Raw genomic sequence first — 24,292 nt, 5'->3', positions numbered from 1 at the left:
TTAATAGACTATCAAAATCAAAGACGATGTACACTTAATAACTCGTCAATCTCGCCCGACGAGTTACCTCAAATGTTGTCTTGTACAAAGAGATGCGTTCGTTGCTACTCGTACGAAACTTTCTCCCGATAACCTTTCGGTTACTCTCGAAGCGATCTCGTATCGGGTGACCTCACGACCACCAAGTTCTTTGCAGTCCGTACGTGGTTGCCTGTTTTCTATTCAATTCTACTCCAAATGCGTCGCAATCTGATAGTAGGGGCGTTTGTTAACCACGAATAGGGTTGCTATTTGGTGAAAATGAAAGTTAACTTATGTTTTCTGCCCTTAATTAGAAGTGTTTAGATTGAATCATGCTGTATAAAGAGGTCTCTGGAAAATTACTTGGTACCAAGTTTGGTGGTAAAAGTTTGATGTCCGTCGTATACGTATGCGTTGATAAGCTTTAAATTAATGGTATTCAATTACCTTTTAAAATAAAATTGATGGCACATGACATGACCAAAAAGCTTCTACCGGATGAGTGAAGTAAAGCCCACTGGGTTTGTACTCGTAACATGAATACTAATTAACATAATTTAGAGAATTGGCAGCCCTACAAGTACAAGGTACAAACAATCTAAGCTGAACCCGATTTAACCTAACAAGTAGCACAGTTCCGCACAGACACGACAAAAACACGAGACCGATGCATCGATACTATCTACCAATTTACCGATCGATCGAAAAGAGCGCAAGGTCGCGCATAATGCGCGTGCGCAACCATTGTTGGATCAACACAGTTGGCTGTTATTGTTTTTTGCACGATGTCGATATTTAATTAGATAAATTATTTAGAACTACATTTGGAACACTCATGTGGGTCATTGTCAGTTTGCCGAAGATGCTTTTGTTAAAGATGTTGATTCAAGTATTTTCGAAATATGGACATGGTGATGATAATGTGTTTAACAAACTTGAATCAATCTGAGTACTTATGTATTCAGGTATAACAGACCTTCTACAAGTTGTCAGAAGCACTTAACAACAGATTTGTACATTATTCTTTAAGCGAATAAGGGAAACGCTTTTCTTGACAGCGTGGGTTGGGCTCTTGCGTTTGAAAAGTTGCCTACAGGAGCAATTAGTGTGCGAACACACATCGCCACGCCTTCGTCTAGACGTCTGACGGTCTAATGCCTGCCGCTAACGCTCACGGAACAACAACACTTTCCCTGCATACCATTTTCCATCATAATGACAGTCGTTAAGGACTTTTCAAGCGATATCTGAGCCCCTATCTCTGCAACAATTCAAAGGACGAATCAATATTTCAGCCATTACCGTCCGTCACTACATGTTCGACATTGTGGACGACCGATAGGCGATCGCTAGCAATTAATGTTTTGTCAACAAGTAATTACGTTCGGAGCGGTCGTCGGGACTAACCAATTTACTACTCGGCTACTGGACAACATTGCATGTTATACGAATGACAAATACTTCACAAACGAGGCTAGTGTATGCTCATTTGTACCGTTGTACGTTTGAAGGAGTTTGTTAATTCACTTATGACAGGCGATGATTGATGTTGTAGCATTTAATTGGTGACTGCGATTTGTATCTTACGCGCCGAGTTAATTGCTGTTATCGATACAAACATCGTTGCATCGAGATCTCGATTAGGTATATAATATCTAATGGCGACCGGTAATGAGATGTAATAAATCATCTCCGAGGTTGACGCACCGGGATGGAGGGCGAATGATATCGGCGGAAATGGATATTATGATAACGATGCGCCCGCGCAGCTCGCCGTGCGCGCTGCGGGGTTAGCGTGCCATTTGCAATAATGCGAGGGACGGTAATGTATACTAAGGAGACTCGATTGAGTCGTACATTTTAAATTCATTGACGCTTGTATAAACAAAGACACAGTTGAACATTTCTGTATTGCTCTGAATCGTATAAAAGCTGTTATTCATTACGTTGGAAATCATATTTCTGTCTTTGTTATGACAATGTATGTGTATTTAGTTGCATTTATCCGATGCAGTTGAACGACAACGACTGTCTTTACATGTGACTTCATAAATATTGAAATTTTATTGATAGCCAGCCTGTTACAGTTGCTCGCTAACTGGATTGAGTGCATTTTGTAGTCAGCATCGGCTGCCGACTTAAGTCCATCTTTGGGAGGAATGCGTGATAGCTGCATCGAATGATAATTTGACTGAAGCGGAGTATTATCGGTGGCACAACGGTGAACCTTCATTTCCGCATTGTGGTGCGTTGCAAGACAAGAAACCTGCATTAGCAGAACTTTGTCTAGGGCGGTTGTGCGGCATCGCAAACTGTGCACACAATAGCTCAGAGCGCGACATTCCGTATTCCAGGCACGGTGCGCCGGCTCACATTAAAGACACCGTAAATTACATGCTTATCTCAACACAGAGTAGCGGTACATGTGCCGGCACACGCCGATCAATGGAGTGCTCAGCACCCGTTTATTAGCAGTCTATCCCTGCCCGTGACCTACCTCAATATGGGTCATTGCCAAAGCGCTGTTGAATTTTACGATAATCGCTTGCGAAACTACCATTGGCAAAATTTCAAGATGGTGTAGTGGCGTCTGTAGTAAGTCTGACAGGATTGTGGCTCAATCTGAGCGCATGCAGTGAATCATCACCGCCACATAGTACGTCCCGGAATGGAATCGCGTCCATTGTGATGACGACTCCCGCTTAGATGTTTTTTCTTATTAGTACGAATGATTTCATACCTAATTTCTCTAGCCGAGAGTTCACTTTCCGTTTCATGAGCAGTGAATCCGGTGCGTCTGGACGCTGTGTGTGATTTTAATTTTAGAATAACGGAAACCGCGGTGCAGCGCTCGTCGCGGCGGAGTCGCGTTTTCTCGTTTATTTTCCCCCCGGCCTTCGCATGAATGGGATGCCGCACGCCGCCGGTGCCGCCGGGGCGACGGTCAACGTTCAGCCGCGGGCCGCTTTCATTTCAGGCGCGGACACTCAATAATATGGAATGGATTTATAGTTCATTAAGCTGTGTGCGGTAGCGGTGCATTCCTGGCTGCAGCGCTGACGGGCCTGTCGGCTCGCGATTTGTTAAATAAACATAATTTCGGTTCGTCGAACTGTGCCAGAATAAACACGGTGTGCACCGTCTAATATGGAGAGTGAAAGCGGCGCTGGCGGGTAGTGACAAATTCCTCGCCACGTGGCACGTGTTACACCCGCGGTAACATGAGCGGAAGGAATGCGCCCCACAGGATTGGAAGCCATTCAAACTATTCGTGTTAACATCACGAGGTTCTAACAATCGATTATAAATATAATACGTTTAAATCCGTTTATGTATTTTCTTGTAGACTAAGTCGGTATTGCTTAGTAGCGCTTAGAAGAATGTCCGCCTAATATCTGGAAATCAAGCAATTTATAAAATGAAGTATTCCGTGCAGCTGATGCAACAGGATACAATGATCCATTAATATTTTCTGTGATACGGCAAAGCAGCGACCGGGCAGCGCGGGCATTATTTGAGGAACAACCATGGCAGAGTTTAAAATAATGTATTTATTGAGCAGGTTGCGCGTTAAGAAGTTAGTTGGAGAGGGCATTAAGTGTTTGATTTTATTCAAATTCCTTAGTTCGCTGTTGTTCAGATTATATTCGACGAGTAATTACTTCGTTTGCCACGTTTAACGTCAACTTTTAAGTGCGCAAACTCGGAAACGCACTTTACTAGCGTCGGGATGCACGACTTTACGTGCGGGGTTCTTAGAAATGCTTTCGTATAAACTGCATTTTCATGTTAAAAATGTAAAAATACGGCGACAACTTTGTAAGAGGTCGTTTATTCCTGTTGCAGTTATTAAAGATAACTATCGCAAGTTATTTGCCTGTCTATAACGCTAATGGCATTTTGAATTATGTTGAGGTCTCAAAACAGGTACAATTCAAGCTCCAATTTTCTAATGATGACAAAACGATTAACGTTATCCACATGTGAATCTAAGTATAAAGAAGTTATAAAAATAACCAGACCAAAATAAAAATCAAGGTAGGTTTCGCTTTTAGCCCTAGTTATGCGTGACATTCAGGCTGACTCATTCGCTCGGGAGGCCAACGCCGCTGTTTAGGTAAAAAAGTAAACACACGACGCACACATAGTACCCGTCCATTGACACATACGGACAGACATATTGAAGTATATAACAACATACATTGTGAAACTGGTTTTGTTGTATATAGACCATAATATGACAACTAGTTCAGATTAGTTCTAGATCAACGAGGATCGCCAGAAGGTATTAGACTAAATTATAGCTTGTTCCAAATACTGACATTTAATGTTTGATATAAATAATGAAGCTAAAGGAGTGGGTCGAGATATTTGACAGTTGGTAAGAGGATTTTGATCGTTAAATTATATTAGCCGAGTTAAAAGGCTCCAGGCAGATATAATTTGAGGAAATGTGCGGAGAATATTTTTATGGTAAGAGTAAGTGACCGCTGAATTAGAGTTTGGTTTGATATAGAAGGATTAATGCCGTTAAAGATTTTAAAATAACAGTTATTGATAATGATAGTGTATCAGCGATATAAAAATACACTAATACTGTAGGACGAATGAATAAGAGAGAAAGAGAACAAAGCAATGAAAGATAACTAGCAAAACATAAAGAGGTGGTCAATGGTCATTACACCAAACAAATTGGGACCAAAACAGTGTGCACTCAAAGCACGTAATTACAAAATTAAAACATGTCAGACAATGGCATTTCCGTTGTGAACTGTTCACAATATTAATTAACAACGCACTTTGCTTTTCCAATTAATTCTCAGTGGCGCTCAATTGAGCACGTGTTGCGAATCTACCTCTTTGTTTATGCACCACGTTGCGCATTATAATAATGTATGGATACTCGTGTGTGTCTCACAAGGTCTAGGTTATATGGTCTTGCTATAATTTTCTATAGGAAACTAGAGTGACAAGATCTGTTTTGTTTGCTTCGTTCAAAATCCAATTCATACCTTTGTAAGGAACCCGGAACTAAGTATTACTATAGTTCACCAATTTCCCATTACAAATAAAAGTAATTGGGATTTCCACTCTTTTTTAACTCATACCCGTATCTTCAAGAAACGTGTCCGCGTGTGACTCACCTGTAACAAGTAAAAAAATAAAAATCAGTATAAATCAACAAACACACAAACCAAACACATTTAAATACTTGCGCAGGAGTCGCGAAATTGGACCTGTTATACGAGATATCTAAACACACAAAAAGCGAATGTAAATCAAAACGGTCGTGGGAAGTGATCGTTAAACATTAGACTCGTTCCTAATGTAATGATTGTTGTAACCTATATTTATTTAAATTTATTGCCATCCTAAATAAAGAGCAGCTGGCAACATTTGATACTTTGTGACACTTTGTCTGGTGGTGGCATTTACATTAATTTTTAGGAGTGAGTCAATATACCTAAATTAGAAGTTCGGATAGGCTGACAAATACAGGGTGCATGAACATAAATGGACTTGTCATGAAATATACATACAATAACAAAGATAGAAGAACGCTAGCAACTATTTGATCAAATCAAAACAAAAACAACTAAAAGTATGTGCACACTAAACAAATATCAATATTGAAACAACCTCTTAGACAAAATAGAGAAATCAAGTTCCCACAATCATGATGATGGAACAGCGGGCGCAAACAACGTTGATGTGTTAATAAAAACGATCCAAGTGGTTAGTGCAGACGTGTCGCAATAATTCGGCGCGTGGGCAGCTGCAACGGTCACTACTCTGCGCCCACGCACAACTGAAGACATAGATAACTTCTATATTATTTGAAGCCTTGCGAAATAAAGACTTTGAAGGTGATGAGGCCATTCTTATGAGGAGAGGATTCAATGCAAAACAATATAACATAGAAATAAAAAATATAATCACATGATTTAAATCATCTTAGGTAAGGAATTTAGCTTTTGGAGCAAAATGATCCTGCCCAAGAGTCGTATATCGGAAGTTTCAAAGAAAATGATATCAAAGCTAAACCTACGGTTAAGAAACATCCAAGATAAAAACTTATTGTTACCGTCAGATAATGATATCATAAATCGCCAGATACACGATTGTGACATAACTACGACAGACGTGGCGCTTGTCACGTGAATAGAACTTTATATAAAAGGACAAGTAATATCAAATAACACGGTAGCAATGAAGCTGTCAGATATGACGAAAGCTGTGTTTATGTTAAATCGGATATAACAAGATGTAATGACGGCAGTATAATTGAATTTGTCCGTCAACGTAAAAGGTCAATCATGTACCACAGGTCGTAATTCAATATATATTTTAACCAAGAAATTATGATATTTAACATAACCGAGGTATCCATTCAAGAAGCACAAATAAACGCCGACGCTATTTTAAAGGTCTCCCATTGAATTTCGTTCAATAGGAATTTCTTGATGTAAGATTGTATTGGATTTATAGTAATTGTTAATTTCGAATCGTACGTTAATGAGTCGAAGGTTTTCATCAGATTTTAATCTGTTTTACTCAACGAGCCATGTCTTTATCTGGATTAACCTCGAAGGGACGATGGCTGAATATCTATTATTGCCTAGTTTGACCTTGAAGCTACTGAGAATAATAACACAATTTATTGGAAAGTAATTGAAGTTCCAAAAAACGGTAAACTTGAAGTATTATTTCACTTTCGAAATAATTTATGAAGGTTTTCAACTCAAGGATCGGAGTGCCGTTTAAGTCTATTCATATTTAAATGAAATCACATTTCCTACCATAATCTGGTCGTTTTTATGTATCTACAAATAGTACAAGCACATTTTTAAACGCGGTCTCATTGATAGTCGCTACTTCATTTACATAAATGTCCACTTCATTTAGTAGTAAGCGATCCTTGTGTCTGTTATCTAAGGAAGTGGTTACAATCAAGTCAACCTCGCATTTTCCCTTTTTCACCTTTTAAGATGTTGTTTTCGTTGATATCATTTTGGTTGAGTCAGACTTTTATGTTAAACGGGGCTTTTGAGTTATAAATATTTAAATGAATGATCTGATACGAAATATTTTGATCTTATTCAGTTTCAAATTCCACAACATCTGGTTTAGTTAACGTATGAATGCAAAATCTTGGATGGGTTCCAGCTTCGTCCTAAAAGAGCAAAATATGAACAACAGTGTTGTGCCAAACTTTGAGCAATAAAGACGTCTGGCGCAGTTTCTATATCTGTGACCGAAAGTAAAGAGCTTAGTAGTTGCATTCTTGCTGAAACTTCACACTGTATTCTTGCATCGTCTATGTGTAGGCAGACTTTTAAAAGATTATACAGCAGACAGTGTGGCTTTAAAACTTTTTGTATTGCTCTATAACAAAAGGTTATCTTCTCAAGAACTTGGCTTAGCCTTTGCAGACTCTGTCAGGACTAAGACTCTTGTCAGAAGTATTAAATACGTTTTAGGCTAAAGATGTTGTTGATCTTTTAAATACTACAATAGAGAAAGTAAGTTTTTAAAAGTCCAGACGACTTACACCTTTACATTTTTCTTTACACCTTTACTTTAGTTTACCACAAGACCTTTTTATAAAGAATCTTCTTGGAATGTATGTTCGTGACTTCCCAAATAAGGGTGAAGTGTGTTCCTATCCTTAGACCACACGGGCGTCGGTCTAGACAAACCTGGCAGACAGGGAGCAATTTATTCGGGACTACGACCCCACGACGGCGCGACTGCGTACGTTCATATTGATCTCGTTGACTCTCTGCTCAACTAATTCACGCACTATCATAATAACTTTATTTACAACTCTTTGGGCGTGTGAATGAACGCCGTATACTTTTAGTATGGTAAAGTAAGTAATATATATGTACTCGTATTACCTACTTTTTCTAGCCTTGTATGTACATATATGGACGATTTAAGCAGTTCAAGTTATTATAATAATTAGTAAAGATAATAGTTTATACCTAACATTAAAAATAAATTCGCTTCTATGGCAACCTATATTAGAGATTGAGGTCTCCTCAAATAACATATGGCAAGAATTGCAGTGGCTAACTGATTCGTAGCTTGCGCAAGCGTTCATACTCTCAATTAGCTGCCATTGCGCACTGATTGAGTCCATACTTCATAGTTAAGTTTATTAATGTTTTCTCCTCACAATTAGTAATTACTATGATATCGCAGAGGTGGGCTTCGCATAGCAAAGCAAGTCTGACTAATGTTTTAATCACAGTTTTGTTGTAGATATTAATTACAGCGAAGCATGCCAGTGTAATCTCTTTATTCTGATTAATTTTCATAAATAAGGCGAGAGCTTATCGCGTTAGCAGGAAATAAAGTAACGGTTTTCTGGGGTAGCGCATAAGCTTCGCATTAAAATGGCGCACGAGACACGCCCCTAATGACTATCAGACTTCGTTATACATTGGATTTTAATTTAGAAACCCGTTCTATTAGGGGAATTGAACATATTACTGTTAAATAAAAGCTCTAAAATATCAGATAAACGTCGGTTATTTTTAAATTATAATCACATAAACTGTCATTGTTATTCCTTCGCACTAAGATTTTCTATATTCGGTATGCATATTTCTGAGCAGATATGGAAATTTAATTGCGGTGCGCCCGCGCGGCGTCCCGACGCCAGCCGACCAATTAAATATATTGATAGCAATAATACCTTATATGGTGAGCTGTCATGAAACATCACACGTGACACCTATTACGGTGTGAATGTTAGTGATTGTGACACGATACTTACTACCAAACTATGCAGGGATTTATTGACCGTGCACGTAATTAAAACTTGGCGACGGTTACAAACGTTACAAACTTGTGATCAGTCAACACGATTACATCTTAACTCGCAGACCGGTCGGAAAATCGGTCAATTCCATTCAGCGTAGGCGGCCACTAATGGGCGAATTTTTAAAGCCTTTTATTTTATTCGTATTAGTCTATTTTTAACGTTTGCAAAATGTCGTTAATTTAAACGGTTTATACATATTTGTATTGTTATCGCAAAAATGTTAATTTTAAGATTCTTAAATTGTCATATAATTTTATTTATTGTTTCCTGTCATTCGTTTTGTTGGTCAATTTTAAAGAGTCAACCAATAAAGGAGTACAATGCACTACCATTTTATCACTTAAAACAAATTCCATATGCACACGTAATCGTAACCTGGTCTATTTGACCCGGGGCGATCACAAATAACGTCCCTCTGTCCGCTGCTGTGAATGGGCCGACCATTCATCGAGTGCGACGGTTAAAGACGCCCATTCAAGCGACCCACGCATGCCGTGTGTGACTCCGGTGACCTGGCCATAGTACCGGCTAAAAATACCAGTGGACGTGGTGCATCTACCTTCAGATAAGTTCATGCGATATAATGTAAGTCTTTGTTGATAGGAAATAGTTTCATTGATAACATTTAAATTGAATTAGTCATAGAAATTATTTTGGTTGAGTAGAAGTTTTACTAAAATAGCTTAATCAAAATAAAAGCAAAGTTACTCCGTAAATTCGAAGCAAAATCAAGAACTGGCATTGAAAAGAAACCAAACGTGACATGTCAAAAACATTGTACACACGACACGATGCATGCACCCGGAACTACCAAAACCCTTGACACGCAAACCACCATGACTCATGGAAAAATCTAATCATACAACACCATTGAACAATTTCCATTAAACTAGAACGGGTCATGAGAAAGCCCAACGCGGAAACCAAAGAACAATGATAGTTGTTCACGAAACGCGGGAATATAATACAATTACTCTGTAATTTCTATTACATGTGTAACTTAAAAGATTCCGGACGTTTCTGGTACAAAATTGATTGGGTCAAGGAGACAGTAACCAGTGGAAATGGATTTTAGAAAATTGTGGACAAAGAACGCGACATTCTCACAAAACGTGTTCCTCAAGGAAGTGTACTGGCACCAAAGATTTTTCTAACACCTATGACGAGTTGTGTAATAAAATTTTACAACATGAATATGAGAATTTTCTGCTACAAGATACTTGACAAACGTACGACATTAACAACGTTGTTTTAGTAGATTCAAGTGAGAAACTCAAACACGACTTCTGTGTAAACAGAATTACATAACGTGTTCCTCGAACGACCCGAACGCTATTGAACTTCATACCAGGAACACTACAAACCGTGTCAGCCAGTGTCAAACGTTGTTTACTTTCAACAGAACATGCTGCATCATCGTCTCCGAGACAGCCTTGCAAGCAATCACCTCGGTCACTCCTCACACTCCTCACTGATTGATATTAATCATTAACATCGAACATAATAGGAAGTGTTGTAATTGGACTGTCAAAAACCGCAACAACAACAAAGGAATTTTATTCAAATAAATTGTTGGTACGATCAAATTTAATTCTGCATTTAATGATAGTATTGTTAAGCATCATTGTAGTGATGAAAGACCCTCATGGTCAGTATTTCATGTTTATGGCCGTATGAATATGGATAAGCATGGATAGTATACTGGTGTGAAAATAACACCTTAATACGTGGTAATGAAGCAGTTGTGGCTTTAGCTATTTGATCATTGTTGCTTTTTATTACACAACATTGAAGGAAGGATTTTAAATATTTTGCCAATTAAAGTGTCTATAAATTTTCTAACTTCATTGTACAAGTTGTCTTCATTATTTATACTTATATCCTTTAATTACGTCCAAAATATTATTTTCCTGTTTATTTAGACTTTAGACTGATTCATTTATAATTAATTATTTGTTAGTATATAAAACGTATGTACAAAACTGTAAACGTATTTCTAATTTAGTTTCTGTTATAACCACAGGCAGTACGCAATGCAACGTCAATGGATCATACGATGTAAACGAACTTAGTTACTGAATGACACAAAAGGCTATAGGTACAATAGGTGGAGTTTAGTTGGGGTTACATTTTGAGTCATTGAATGAGATAGAAGAATTTCCATTTAAAGATACACAAATCAAATCAACAACAAAGTTCAATAACCAGGATTTTATAAAAAAACCTACGAAATTCTTTAAATCAAAGACTATCAACCATAGTCATTCTTGCCATAACATTCACAGTCTGTCTCAGTTCGTCACACTGCGAAGTGCGAACACGTTTAAGACTTTTGGTCATAAGTTTCAGCGTGGCTTCTCACAGCAGTGTCTATGACTAAATGACTAAATAGCCAGAGGTGGCAGTTTGTCGGGTCGGTAACCGGTCTAGGGTCAATTTGCCGTGTCTGCCGGGTCCGTTAGCAGCCCGCTTCTCACGCCCGTAGACAATGACTATACAAACACATTGTGCGTCTTGCGTTTAGATTGTGGAGCTGCGGTTTCTGTTAAGTCTTTTGTTTAGATGTCGTTAAACAAATTGATATTCTCAGTGATATCTCACTGTAATAGGCTAAAGTTGGCGCAATATTTTAATACTACAACAATGAAGTTTTGTTTTAGTATGCCAGTGGTATTTTAAAATATTACAGATAATATGTACGAAGTAAGTAATGCGTATAAAGCTGCAACAGGTTATCCGATTGAATCACTAGCTGATAACCTCTGTCAATCTCAAACAAAGGAAAGACATAACTTTTCTTTATTATATAAATATGCTAAGTGCTTAGTAACACGATTGCATAGCATAAATATCCCATAAATATCAGAAGTCAACATTTTTATCCGCGGACATCGCGCGGTAGGCGGCACAGATAATCAATTGCTGACTACATAGCTATGTAATGAAGATAATGATAAGTGGTGACAATATTTATGTCAACGTCGACAGGGTGACAGGCGGCGACGTGGTGAGACATTAGGGGTGTCAAATGTCCTAATATTTTACGTGACATGTCGTTCATTTGAGTAAAGGTGGCATGTCGCCGGAATTCTAAATTGTTTCCTGTTTTGTAAACCAAGAAGGGCAATTTATTAGAAGATGCAGCAGAACTAAAATACCAGAATGTCATCAGATATATTTCAAACGAAAAGTTGCGCGTCATTAAAAAGCAATGAGGCTTTGAATTTTCATATTTTCCTGTTAACGTTATGGACTTACAAATGTAAATAATGTTCCGCCCCATATGCTGGCTCAATTGGCGTACTTAAAAATACAGACAGATGAGTCTATGTGGAGCCTCATCCTTTGTGAAGTCCACTCAAGTCAAGTGCGTATTGTCAGCCCTGGAGAGGCGACGACCGACTACAGCGAGCAATAATTGCATCGATACGTGGGGAATTATTGTCTATATGTTTGCACAAATCACAATAACTCATTATCTCATTGTTGCCATGTCATGTGTGAATGCTGTTCGGTTATTTGCGTCGCAAGCAGTTTGCTGTGCGTAATTCAGAAGTGTCTTTTAAGAAATATTCATGATGATTATCTGATTTGATATTCGTTTACACAATTTTATTTTCTTGGTCTGATATTATGCGTAGGTAAGGTACGTACTGCTTTAATTATATTTTTTATGTGAAAGAAATCTTACACCAATTAAAAGTTATTTGGTTCAGTGAATCTACTGATTGAAGATTAAGTTAATTTAACACTTCAACAGTTTGGGTCCCCTAAAAATCGCACCAATCATTTTTATTCTTCCTTTTATCTTAGATTGTTTAATCTACACCACATTTTGATGTTGTAGACATTCATAATCCCAAAGGCAATATTTACTTTCCCCTAAAACCACTTCTTACTTTAATAATAGTTGCAAAAGATGAGGGGGAGATAGAAGCAAGAGGGGTGTCCCCTTAAAAGTTTAAATTTTATTACTTTATTAGATCTCCTAGTTGATGTTTGACAACAGAATAGACTGATAAACATTCTATATAAAATTTAATATAAACGATACAGATCTAGTACACCGAACACTAGAATTGTATCAGATTGTTATTACTTTTTGCCGCTGCAACACGTCCATCTCAGCACAATTTCTATTCGCCTCAAGAACAGCCGTGATCTCTTTCATCAGAAGAACATTCTCTTAGAAACACAACACGTACGTATCAGTTTCTACGGTTGTCTAGACAATATTTTTTCTTCACAGCAATAGGTTTTTAATTAGTAGATCGGTAAGTAATAAGCGATGGTTGGTAGGGCATAAATATTGCATGAGTTGCGCAGGCGCCGGCGCGCGGCGCGACGACTTCGCTCGACGACGCCCGAACGCGTGGCGCGAACGATAAGATTGCGCGGATGACAAATAGATGGGAACCAGTGATAGAATGGATAAATTATTGATTATAAATGTATGTTTATTCAGTTTCCAATTTCCTGAAATGCGTAATGGATGCTAAAGTTAGCTGTTTTCGGGTTTATTCTGCAAGTTCATTTCAAACATCACATCTAGATCACTGCTTTTTATTTAGGTTTCCAGTATAATTTTCTTTTAAATATTAAACAAGCATTATTTTCCCTTTGCTGTTTTAAAAGCTAATTTCATTCCGACTTGTCTGATTTATTTCAATATTTGTGACGCAAAAACCTAATCACTTTCACGTCCGCATTAGAAGATAAGGCTGTTTGCTGTTTTTATTAAATAATCCCATTTAGGTCTATATCAGACACGTGTAGAGCAGTCATTAGCATGTGATAAAAAACCAAATATTATCAAATCGCGATCATCCAATCGCTTGTATCATCGAAAACGTTTCTGCGCACGTGTGGTTCCATCACACCGCCATGTGTCGCAGGTCTCTTTACATATCCGATCGCATAATTGGTGTTTTAAAGCTTCGATTATCCGGAAACATACCTCTTGAATCAATGGAAGATTATGAATTGCCTGATATCTAAAATTTTGAAGATTCTGTATGTAAGTTGATTATGTTAAAGGATATTTTTCATTATTATGACTATGGACTTATGAATAAAGTGAATTCCTTTACAGTGCGCATGCGCATCTATGACAAACCATTTTTATTCAGAGTATTTTAATACTCTTATAAGAGCTTTATTTCGATGTGTACGTGTAATTTACATTTCTTTTTAACCTTTCAACCGATTTGTTGTACAAATTGTTCGTGTTGAATGGGAAATTGCTAAAAGTTAGCGGTGCTGTATGCGGAAGGCGAGTACGGTTTAACGGTCATCGTCTCAGCGGTCGTAAAACAAGGAATTTTCTAATTATTTCTGTTTCTGTACTGTTACCACACATGTATAAGAGAAAGACGGGCATAATGAACGACTCTATTAGTCGTTTGTTTATCAAGCCGACGTAATATACGAAACGGCTGTACAGACTCTAATAAACTTCGCAAACGTGTAAATCGTGTTCTAGTAACTAATAGTTATTCGATCTAGTAAAACATAAATAAAAAAGAAACGTTTTATTGAAACAGATTTACAAGCAAAACGTGTAAAGGCAATAAATTCGTACGGAACCCAATTCACGTGTCAACCGCACCAAGTACCTACCTTTTGTTTTGTACTGTATCACGCACAATGAATATTTCAATCGCGCATAATGTTTGTCCAAGACGTAAATTAATCAGTAACTGTTTTATGTCAAACAATCATGGCAAAGCTTGAATTCCAATACTTTAATATGCATTGCGGATTTGCTGGAGTATTGGCATTAAGTATAGCTTATAAATAACGCAATGGTATGGACATTATAGCCCCAAAGTTTAAACAGACATGCTTATTGAAGTTTAGTACTAGAAATACTTTGTATTGATACGTGTTTAAATTCATAAACCTCAAAATTTTACAAAACATATATTTACTAATCCATCTCTCAACGTCACGCCTTTTATTCCCGAAGGGGTAGGTTCACATTACGGCACGTAATGCCGCTATACAATGTATACCCACTTTTCACCATTTGTGTTATAAGTCCCATGGAAAGAGTGAGCCTATTGCCCTAAACTGGGCGCAATTCCAGACTCCTTGCTACCACTGAGAAATTCTCGAAAAACCGATAAAAGCCCAGTAGTACTTTGCCCGACCCGGGAATCGAACCCGAGACCAATCGTCCGGCAGTCGCACTTGTGACAACTCGACTATATTATTTACTGATCCTTTTAAAAAATATAGACATGATGTTCATGTAGTTGTATTGTAATTTATGTTCTATGTATTTGATACGAGTTCTCGGTATTGGATCGAAACTCTATTAACGAAATTGAACAATGCGATTTGATCGACTGATGCGATCAGCTTAGAATTTTGATGGATTGGAATTGATAAGTCTGTTCACTATTGTTGATAGCCAATAACGTAGTATAACATGAAAAAGGCATTATTAACTTTTTCTAATGCAAAAGTTAAATAATGATGATCAATGAATATGGAAACATCGTTTCTAATCTACATTCCGAATTGTGTAAAACAAACTGCGAATATAGGCCAAAAGTCAACAGATTTTAATCGAGCCATCTGACCGAGTAATTGAATTACAAAACCTCACTTATGACTCGCTTCCCCATCGCGCCGCAATCTCCCCTCTAGAACGCAACTTCCAGACTCCCCTTCAGATTTTCATCAAACGAGCTTAATTTTTTCGCATCCAAATGGCGGTAACGGTCGTGAACCCCGCGGATTCAACGGGCCGGTCAACGCACTCCGGCACGGAAACGATTTCAGAGCGAGAGAAAAAAAATCGTGTTGCGATGAAATTTCATACTGACAGCGATTCCGATGTCTATTGAGCGTGTAACGTGCGAGAGTAAACGGAACTCTTTAAACGCACATGTTGACTAACGTTTTACCGCTGCGATTGTGCGAATACCGGCCGAATGTGGCTTTTTTTCGTTTATTTTTTTCATGTTTTTGATATTGGATCCCTGGGTGGGCTTTGAATGGAGTTTTGTTTTTAAATAAGGCATGACATAGGCATCAAATTAGGGTTCGCGTGCTCTTTTATGGTAATGAGGTCGATGATACTTCAAATGCAGATTTCAAAGGAGTATTCTCATGAATTTCATGCTGGAAAACTTGAAGTTCTTATTTATAAAGCAGCATAGTAATTACACAGCTAGTAAAAGCAAGACATGCAACATTTTATAAGACAAGAAATAAGTGAGATCTAATTTGAAATAGATAAATATTTTCCATATAAAAACTAGGTCTGTCTGAGACTGGATTGTGGAAAAGTTGTTTAACGATGGGCGTGGGGTTAAAAGAACGTGACTGAGCGGGACAGCTTCATGGTAGTTAAAAATTACGTAACTTTTGTAATCGATTTGGGTGTAATTAACGTCACAGATCGCAGCACGCGTTTTGATTACCAGAAATTAGTTAATTAGATTTAAAAATTAGTATTAAAGTCTTTTTATTAACACAATTTTGTATAAGCTTAATAGTTCCGGGATTTTAATACAGCGAAGAAGATTTTAATAGACATAATAGAATTGGATTTTAAATGTAAAACAAGTAATTTTATACGCAAATAGTTATTTTATTTTATTCTCTTAATATGCCTGAAGAGATGAAATTATTGAATGTAGAACGACGATCAATCAGCGCACACGCAGGAAGTAAGAACTCAACGAGATTTATTAAATAATCGTTTCATACTAAATACAGATCGACCTTTGGAAATTCTTTTGTGTCTAAAACACAACAATGGAGATTTAATAGAGGAACAACAATTAATAATCACGTCCGTGTTATTGAAACGAAATTACAATTGTTTTATTAGGTACTAAAGATGCAGTTAAAAAGCCGCAATTATAAGTGCGTACTACATCAAATAAGAATATAAATCAATATTGTAATAAATAAGAATATATATAACTTTATCGGTTAATTAATACAAAGTAAATAAACAGCGGTGAAGATGAAAAAGGGTTTACGCGCACCGCGGTGTTCTTCTTCGTATCACAAACAAAGGCTTGCGCGGGCGCAGCGAGCAAGTTCATTGCCGCGAGTTGCGCATGCGATGTGCGATAAGCCCAATTTGGATGCACTGTGACGAAAATCATACGTGCTTGCACATAACAATGTTTTTTTAGAAAAACCTGGTCGTGAGCTGGTTACTAATATTTGGTCTGTTGTGACGAAACTATGACAAGACGACGATGCGTAAGACAATTGTCTTTAAGGTGCAATATTCCTTGAACACCTTGATAAACAAGCTTTATTTATTTTCATGTCTCCCTTACCTCATGTATAGCGACGTGACCCCAAACAGGCAATTAAACGAATCACATCATACATTTATTCTAATTAGGATCCCATGAACAACAAACATTGTGCACTTAATTAAAATGACCTGTCAACAGGAAAACACTATATATAGTGTACAGGGAAATCCGATTGTAGAGCAGGAATTCTTTACATTACATAGAAATAACTATACCTGAGTACGTGAGTTAGACAGTAGACCATTTGCATAGTCAAATGTATACTAAGTAGAAATATTTCACTCGGTTTCGTAGTAAAACAATAAACTGAGTCACGCGACATTGCAATCAAAATGCAATTTTACTACCAGACTCGGTCTGAAAGGAATTTACGTAAGTCATTTGTCAACTGCGCAAATCGTCGCAGCAAGTCTAGGTAGGAAGCATTGTGGAAATCTAGAAAGATTTTGCTTCTGTGAACTTTCATCATGACTTGTTTTCTCAATCTTCTTAAATTCAGTAACTATTTCTAAGTTTCTACTCAGAACGAAATAAATAAAAAAGGTTGGCGAAGCAAACAGAACTTCATAAAATTAGTAGTAGGTATTTGGATCCTAATCCTAAGTAAAGCCAATTATGTAATAGTCGTAAGTTAGGTTTGATTAAGAGCTATTTTTAATTATAACTTTCGTGAGATATATTAGATTAATCTAGCATAGCTTGAAACTAGTCGAGTTCCTCTTCAAACAGTTACGTGAGTAAGCCGATAACAGCTATTTTATTAATAGATTTAGAAACTATTTAATAATGAATAACTCGCGAATAGGATGAATACCCCATAATATAACATAAGTAAAGTTCCCTCGTCTACGCAGGCTCTTGTAAATACTAAACTAACACATTTCCATCAATACAAATCCATCTACATTTAAGCCTAGTTAACTTGTAATTTGTGTCTTAATCCTATTTGAACAGCGTCGGTTTGATAGATTGTAACAACAGCCATAAACTGCTCCGGCTAATGCCTCGTCTACGGTTATTTTAAGAGTTATGTGGCACTTATAGATAGGACAGTTTCATTGTAAAACGTTATTGGGGTTTAAATAAAAAAGTGTGGACGTAAATACAGAAGCACAATCGTTACACATGTAGCAAGAAAAAGATTTGTTTGTTAATTGAAAAATCAATAACTTAAAGAGTCCCTCTGTGACCCGAAACTAGTAAAGCTCGAGTAAAGAGTAAAGAGTCCATTTGTGAGTAAATCGTGATTTTAGTTAATTTTGTATGTCTCACGATAGTTATTATAAAAACAAAGTTGCATAATGAGTTATAGCTACATCACCCTTCAAGATTAGCAGAAGATACTCTAAATGAACTCTTCAAGCCTTTAACAAATGGAAACCTTTTGCAAGTTCTGTTCATATCAATCGTGTTATTGACTACAGCACGACTACAGCAGGCTTCCCTATCACCCATAAAACTACAATTTATGATAACAATTAACAATAAATTCCAGAGTTCCATTCCATACGGGACCCAAGCAAATCGTTGAGCCGGCAAGAGACCCGTTAATCCCACATAAAAAATTGATATGTCGCCCTAAAAATGAATCGACCATAATGGTCATAATCCTCCTACGAAGTCATATATTACGGAGACATGTTCAAATGTAGGTAACAGTGTCAGAGACCACAGTGGAACTGTGTGAACTTTAATATGAAATGTGGAAACATAAAGTTCAGAATAAAATGACCATTAGTGTTTCCTGTAATTTGTGGAGGATGCGGGCTTCTAATGTGGTGTTTAGTGCTGGTCTGTGGTGGGGTATTTACTTTAAACTAGGAATATGTGTGGAACGAGTATGGTTTTTACATTTTTTTCTTTATGTATTTATCGTAGGGGATTTCTTTGCCACTATTCTTAGTATCAGTATCACCAATCAAGAAATTATTTTTAAAATTAGAATCTTTGTGTTATGAATTATGATTTATTTAAGTTAAACGTTTAAATGATTTCGTATAAATTACAAAATGTAGGTAAATTGTAATTTAGTGACTTGTTAATTATAAACAACCTATTCCAAGGATATATGAGATGAGAATAGTCCGACCTCCTGCTGATACGAATTAAGAAATAATTTTCGAAACCGAATTCCGATTACGATTTATGTTTTAGTGAAAAATACGGAGAATCGAATACTGTTAGTAAAGAGACAAACCAAAATGTGTTCCTTCGCCAACATAGGAAACTAAAAGCCTTTAGTACGTTTTTTTAAGCAAGAAAGCACACGGCCCTCCTTATGGTAAGTGGTAACCGTGGCCTATGAACGCTTGCAACACTTGGGGCATTACATGCGCTTTGCCGACGCTTAAGAAACCTATTTACTCCCTTCTTGAAGTACCATATTGAAGTCATCGCGGGAAATGTACCTGTAACAAAAACAATAATTTTATTATTAAACATTCATTGAATTCAAAAGCCAGTTTTGTGGTTAGTACAAGGTTTGTAATTGTACGAAAGAAAAAGTCATTCATATATTTTGGATAAGTTCAAAAAGCACTTTTAAAGTTGGTCCTAGTCGTATTCACACTTAATTTATTCTAAAACAAATGGTCGCAATGCAGCAAGCCACGGGAGAAGCTATGCTCATGTAAAATATTGTTCGAGGCGCGAACCGAGAGAAAGTTTAGACATTGGAAATCGATTTACAAGTGTATAATAAATAATAAGGTGTACCCACTGCTATTGACTGATGCTGTAAATTAAGTATCGATAATACATCGATAATGTCGATTGTAAAGTCGATTGTTTATCATTGAAATTAATTTTGTATTTAGTTTTTGAAAATTTAGACGTAATTATGTAAAATAAATGAGAAACAATGACGCTTAAGATGAACTGACCGAATTACAAATCCAATGGAGCGAAATGAACCAAACGAAACAGCTGCAATCAAAAACGAACAACTAAAAAGAAATCTGTAACAGAGAAAACAAAACTACCCACTTCGGTGCGTCCCTCCATTGTGTTAATTACTACAGAAGCAGACAGACGGACAAAAAACCCACTCGACTTTAAAATTACAAGCAACGGAAAACAATAAATAAAGCAAATAAGACAATGGGACCCTCGGGGCCGTATCTCGAAAGCGAAGGACTATTACGAATGGTAACACACAATAAAAAGGTTCCCACCTACGTGGTGAACACAAAAAAGGGGGGTTGGATGGGCGCGCACGCGCATATTTTCAACTTGGGTGAGTTTGAGTGATGTAAGGGGACGAACGTGGCGTTTTAAAAAACTGGAATGATTGACAGAATTTTTAATTGTTACTCTCAACAGTATTAAATGTAATAAATCTGTTTTTGTTTTGTAAATTTTCTATTAGGGGTTTTAAATTGTTTACAGTAGGTATACTAAGCTCCTACTACCACTTTTTATTTAGTTACAGAATAACACAAAAAGATATCTAACAAAAACGTTTAATTAGATACTTAATGAACATACACTAGTCCATATTTTGTACGTATGCAATATTGGCATTATTTAGGCATTATCCGCTATCATTTTCAAATTGTGCCCTGCCCAAATCGCCGCGTACGCTGACATACCACGTGTATTCCGAGACACAGAACGACACATTTGTCACAGAGTCCTGCTTATGATAATATTTCGCCTCCACGCTAAGGTGAGCGGCAGGACAAAGCAACCGCTTATCTACATGATGGATACTCTTGTATACTCTCTGTTTGCTTATCTTTTGTAAAGGATAAAAATCTTTTAGTCAACGTACAAATTGAGGAGGCGACGAACACTTTTTTTTCTGTCGTACAATTTTCTCACAATGGACAACATGATTTAGGACTTTAAAGCACTTAAACGGACAATGTAATCATAAAATTACAAATAGACAAGTTCTACGTTGCCATATTTCAAGACGCGCCGGTTCTATTTGTTTTAGTATCTTCAAATAAAACAGTTTTAACAGTCGGTAAACACGGTCCCCAATGCGCAGTCGTTAAAACCGTCGCGACGCAAGCGCAACTCGAGCGCATTCACACTGATCACAACTGTAGACAACATAGTATTTTTCTCAGCGACTTAATAATGGGAAGAACAACATAAAGTCAGTACATAAGCTCACAGAATTTACACAGACTTGTACGAAAAGGAAAAAGTCGCGCGACATTCTTACGCGTTTCAGCGCAAACATTACGACTTAAAACCGGCATTAAAGTGACATACAAGCAATTAAACATGCGCCGGCGCAGCGGGATTGAGTTTACATTGTTGTACCAACAGTTAGTAATATACGTCGCGCGTGTTAACGTGTTTTTAAATATTTTAGTCAATGGTCTACGTGGGCCTTGCACGTAGATCATTAAATATGTTTAACTCGACATTTATTTTCGTTAAGTAATAATTTTTATTGCTCCTGTCGTTCATATTTTCAGCATGTTCGTTAAACAGCGTGAACTGTTCAATTAATATTGAGGTTAATGTGGCTTTTATCCTTATGCATTTAAAATGATGTAGTATATAGCCGTAATGATCGTTTTAGTGAATAATTCTATCCTCACTTGAGGTAGGATAAAATGCATAATGTATACGTGGAGTAATGCACTCGAGATGGTAATTTAATAACCAGGAAATAAAGTTAAAATTCCTTTGTTTGGGATATTACTAATGGTTTATATGCCGTTACTCATTGCTACACGGATGCACTCAGGGACGCATGAGACAAAGAGAAGTGGAAATAAATAACGCAGTAATTATTTCCTTACATCATCTCGTTATAAACACAATTCAATTTAAGATTGACTATTTAATTGAAGGCACAACTTCACGTAACTTAAATTAATCGAAACTACACCATCCCTGTATACCTACCTATCTACCTTTTAAATTGATAGGGTTGTCAAAAACACATTTTTAATTACTTGACCAATACAAACAAAATAATTATTTTACCTGTCAAGTCAAATAATGATTTTACGTATAATTAATATCCTTGGGCTATAAACTTCATATATACGTATTTAGCATACGTACACAAGTAAAATTATATTCGTTAATTTACCGTGTGAAATACGATGAGCAAAAAAACCAGAGGAACTCATTAGAACATTTTTCAAAAATAAACTTTATGTCATGGAGAAAAACTACAAAATACCATGAAAACAATAAGTCATAGGGCGTAGTCCGTAAGTCAGTATGTTAACATAAAACGTCGAAGTTAATTGGCGAGAGAAATTCGTAAATTTGAGGCTAGCGTGAGTTCTGGCACTACATCTCAACGAACGATAATATTTTACAAAGATACAGCGGTAGTTAACTCTTTGGTTTAATTATTAAAGAGAAAAATGTTCGTGAGAGACATGAGCCTGTACTTGACTTCCAACATATAAAAACAAGATTTATAAATAAGTTATAATAGGAAGAAAGTCTGTTTGTCAATCAACCACGCAATTAAAAACTGCTGTACCGATTTTAATCAAATCTACACAAATGCTGAGGGAAGTAGTGAATGAAACTATTGTTTCATAGCATATGTCGAATTCATTTTCCGTCAGTCTCTGATGCATTTTCAAATATTCATACTTGACAATAAGAAAAATGATAATCACAAGTGGACTATGTTTTCAATAGCAGGCCTTGCGAACATTCGCCGACTTGATAGGAATGTCGTCCAAGTAAATGCACCCGTATGGGAATACTGCAAATGAGGTCTTAATTAAGACATCTATCTGTATTGTACGCAGCTATAATATTTATAAAAGGAGACAGTTTTTTTATACGTATGCAAGTTAATTGAGACATTGTTATAAAAAGTAAAGCAGGGATATAATTGGGTTCGAGTATGCGAAGCGCGTCGTGCCAACCCTACGACTAGATCAACGAAAATAAATTTCTTGAGGCCTGCTTTGGTCTCTGTAAATTCCAATGCACTAAGGAATACAAAAAAAATATTTAACAACAATTCCTCTTGTTAAGTTTAGCTACCAAATATAAGAGGAAATTAAGTAGGTACTCGGACAGACAAGAATCTATCTACAAGTGTGTGCTTAGCACAAATAGTCTAGCCTCTAGGTAGCCATAATCCTAATGGCAAGCAATACAAAAGCATTCTTGTTGGTTTAACGACTCACAAGTTCGATTTAAAGGCCTTACATTGCAACTTTACAAGATCGACGTTCGTCATGAAACATTCACAGAACCATAGTCAACAGAGGGCAGGACAATGTTTTATGTTGTTAGGTTGGCACTTCCGCATTCTCTAGAGACAGTGCACGTGACGTAGGCATTGTGTGCACTAGGCACTATGTACTAGGTACACTTGTATAACATACTCAGCTTTGTCCAACAACGTATGGTTCCGTGAATATTGTGATTTACGATGAGTGGTTATTGATGTCTCGTTTATTTATATTGGTTGGTGATAAATTGCATCGTGGTTTATTATTTTATCGTCACTTTGACAGCTGTCATTTTTGACAGAATTACTCGCGGTGCAGAAAAAAACGTACTATGTTATTGTCTTATTTTTATAGCTATGCAATGTATGTACTTTAAAGATTGGATACGTCCGTGCATGTCAAATTTTATAAGGTTCGAAGATGATATGAAACAAAAAAGGAAATTTTCCGCAAGATAACCAGCGATTACGTAGCACTTGGATGCCTGCCCGAGGCTCATCCCACGGTACTCTTGCATAACAGGATCTCGTTCCGTGTTTTAACATCGCATCTGCGCAAATCAATCAACACCAAGCTATGACAATGATCAATTTGAACGACGTGAACGCACGATTCACCGTTTTCCGAAATCGTTCGAGTTCTGAGAAACGGGAATCTTGTGATTTACCGTTTTAATTCCCACAGTTTTCAAGAAACATGTGCACGGGTATTTGCAAAAAATAAATAACGTTGCTATACTATAGTAATTAAGAACATGGCTGCAATAACACTAATATTTGTGTAGCCTGGTTACAATTTGTTGATCTCTCACAACTTGAATATTAAACTGCAATGCAAACGAGTGTTTGAGATTAAATATTTTGTTTTGTAATTTATTATATTTGTTGTACTTATAATATCGATAATGAAGGTTACGGTATTCTCTTTGTTTTACGAACAATGCCTTGCATAATATTATCAATATTTGTTAG

The 24,292-nt window shown here is 36.9% G+C and overlaps 1 protein-coding gene across 4 annotated transcripts in view; it reads right to left on the bottom strand.

Moving 5' to 3' along the window:
• LOC118266615 (death-associated protein kinase related) overlaps positions 1 to 24,292 on the bottom strand; it is a 162,439-nt gene that overhangs the window by 21,996 nt on the left and 116,151 nt on the right. The gene's annotated exons all lie outside the window — the stretch shown is intronic.

This window comes from Spodoptera frugiperda, chromosome 23 (genome assembly GCF_023101765.2).
Source record: "Spodoptera frugiperda isolate SF20-4 chromosome 23, AGI-APGP_CSIRO_Sfru_2.0, whole genome shotgun sequence".
Taxonomy (NCBI): Eukaryota; Metazoa; Arthropoda; class Insecta; order Lepidoptera; family Noctuidae; genus Spodoptera; species Spodoptera frugiperda.
The sequence above is the reverse complement of the archived record's forward strand: the minus strand, read 5'-3'. Positions and strand labels throughout refer to the sequence as shown.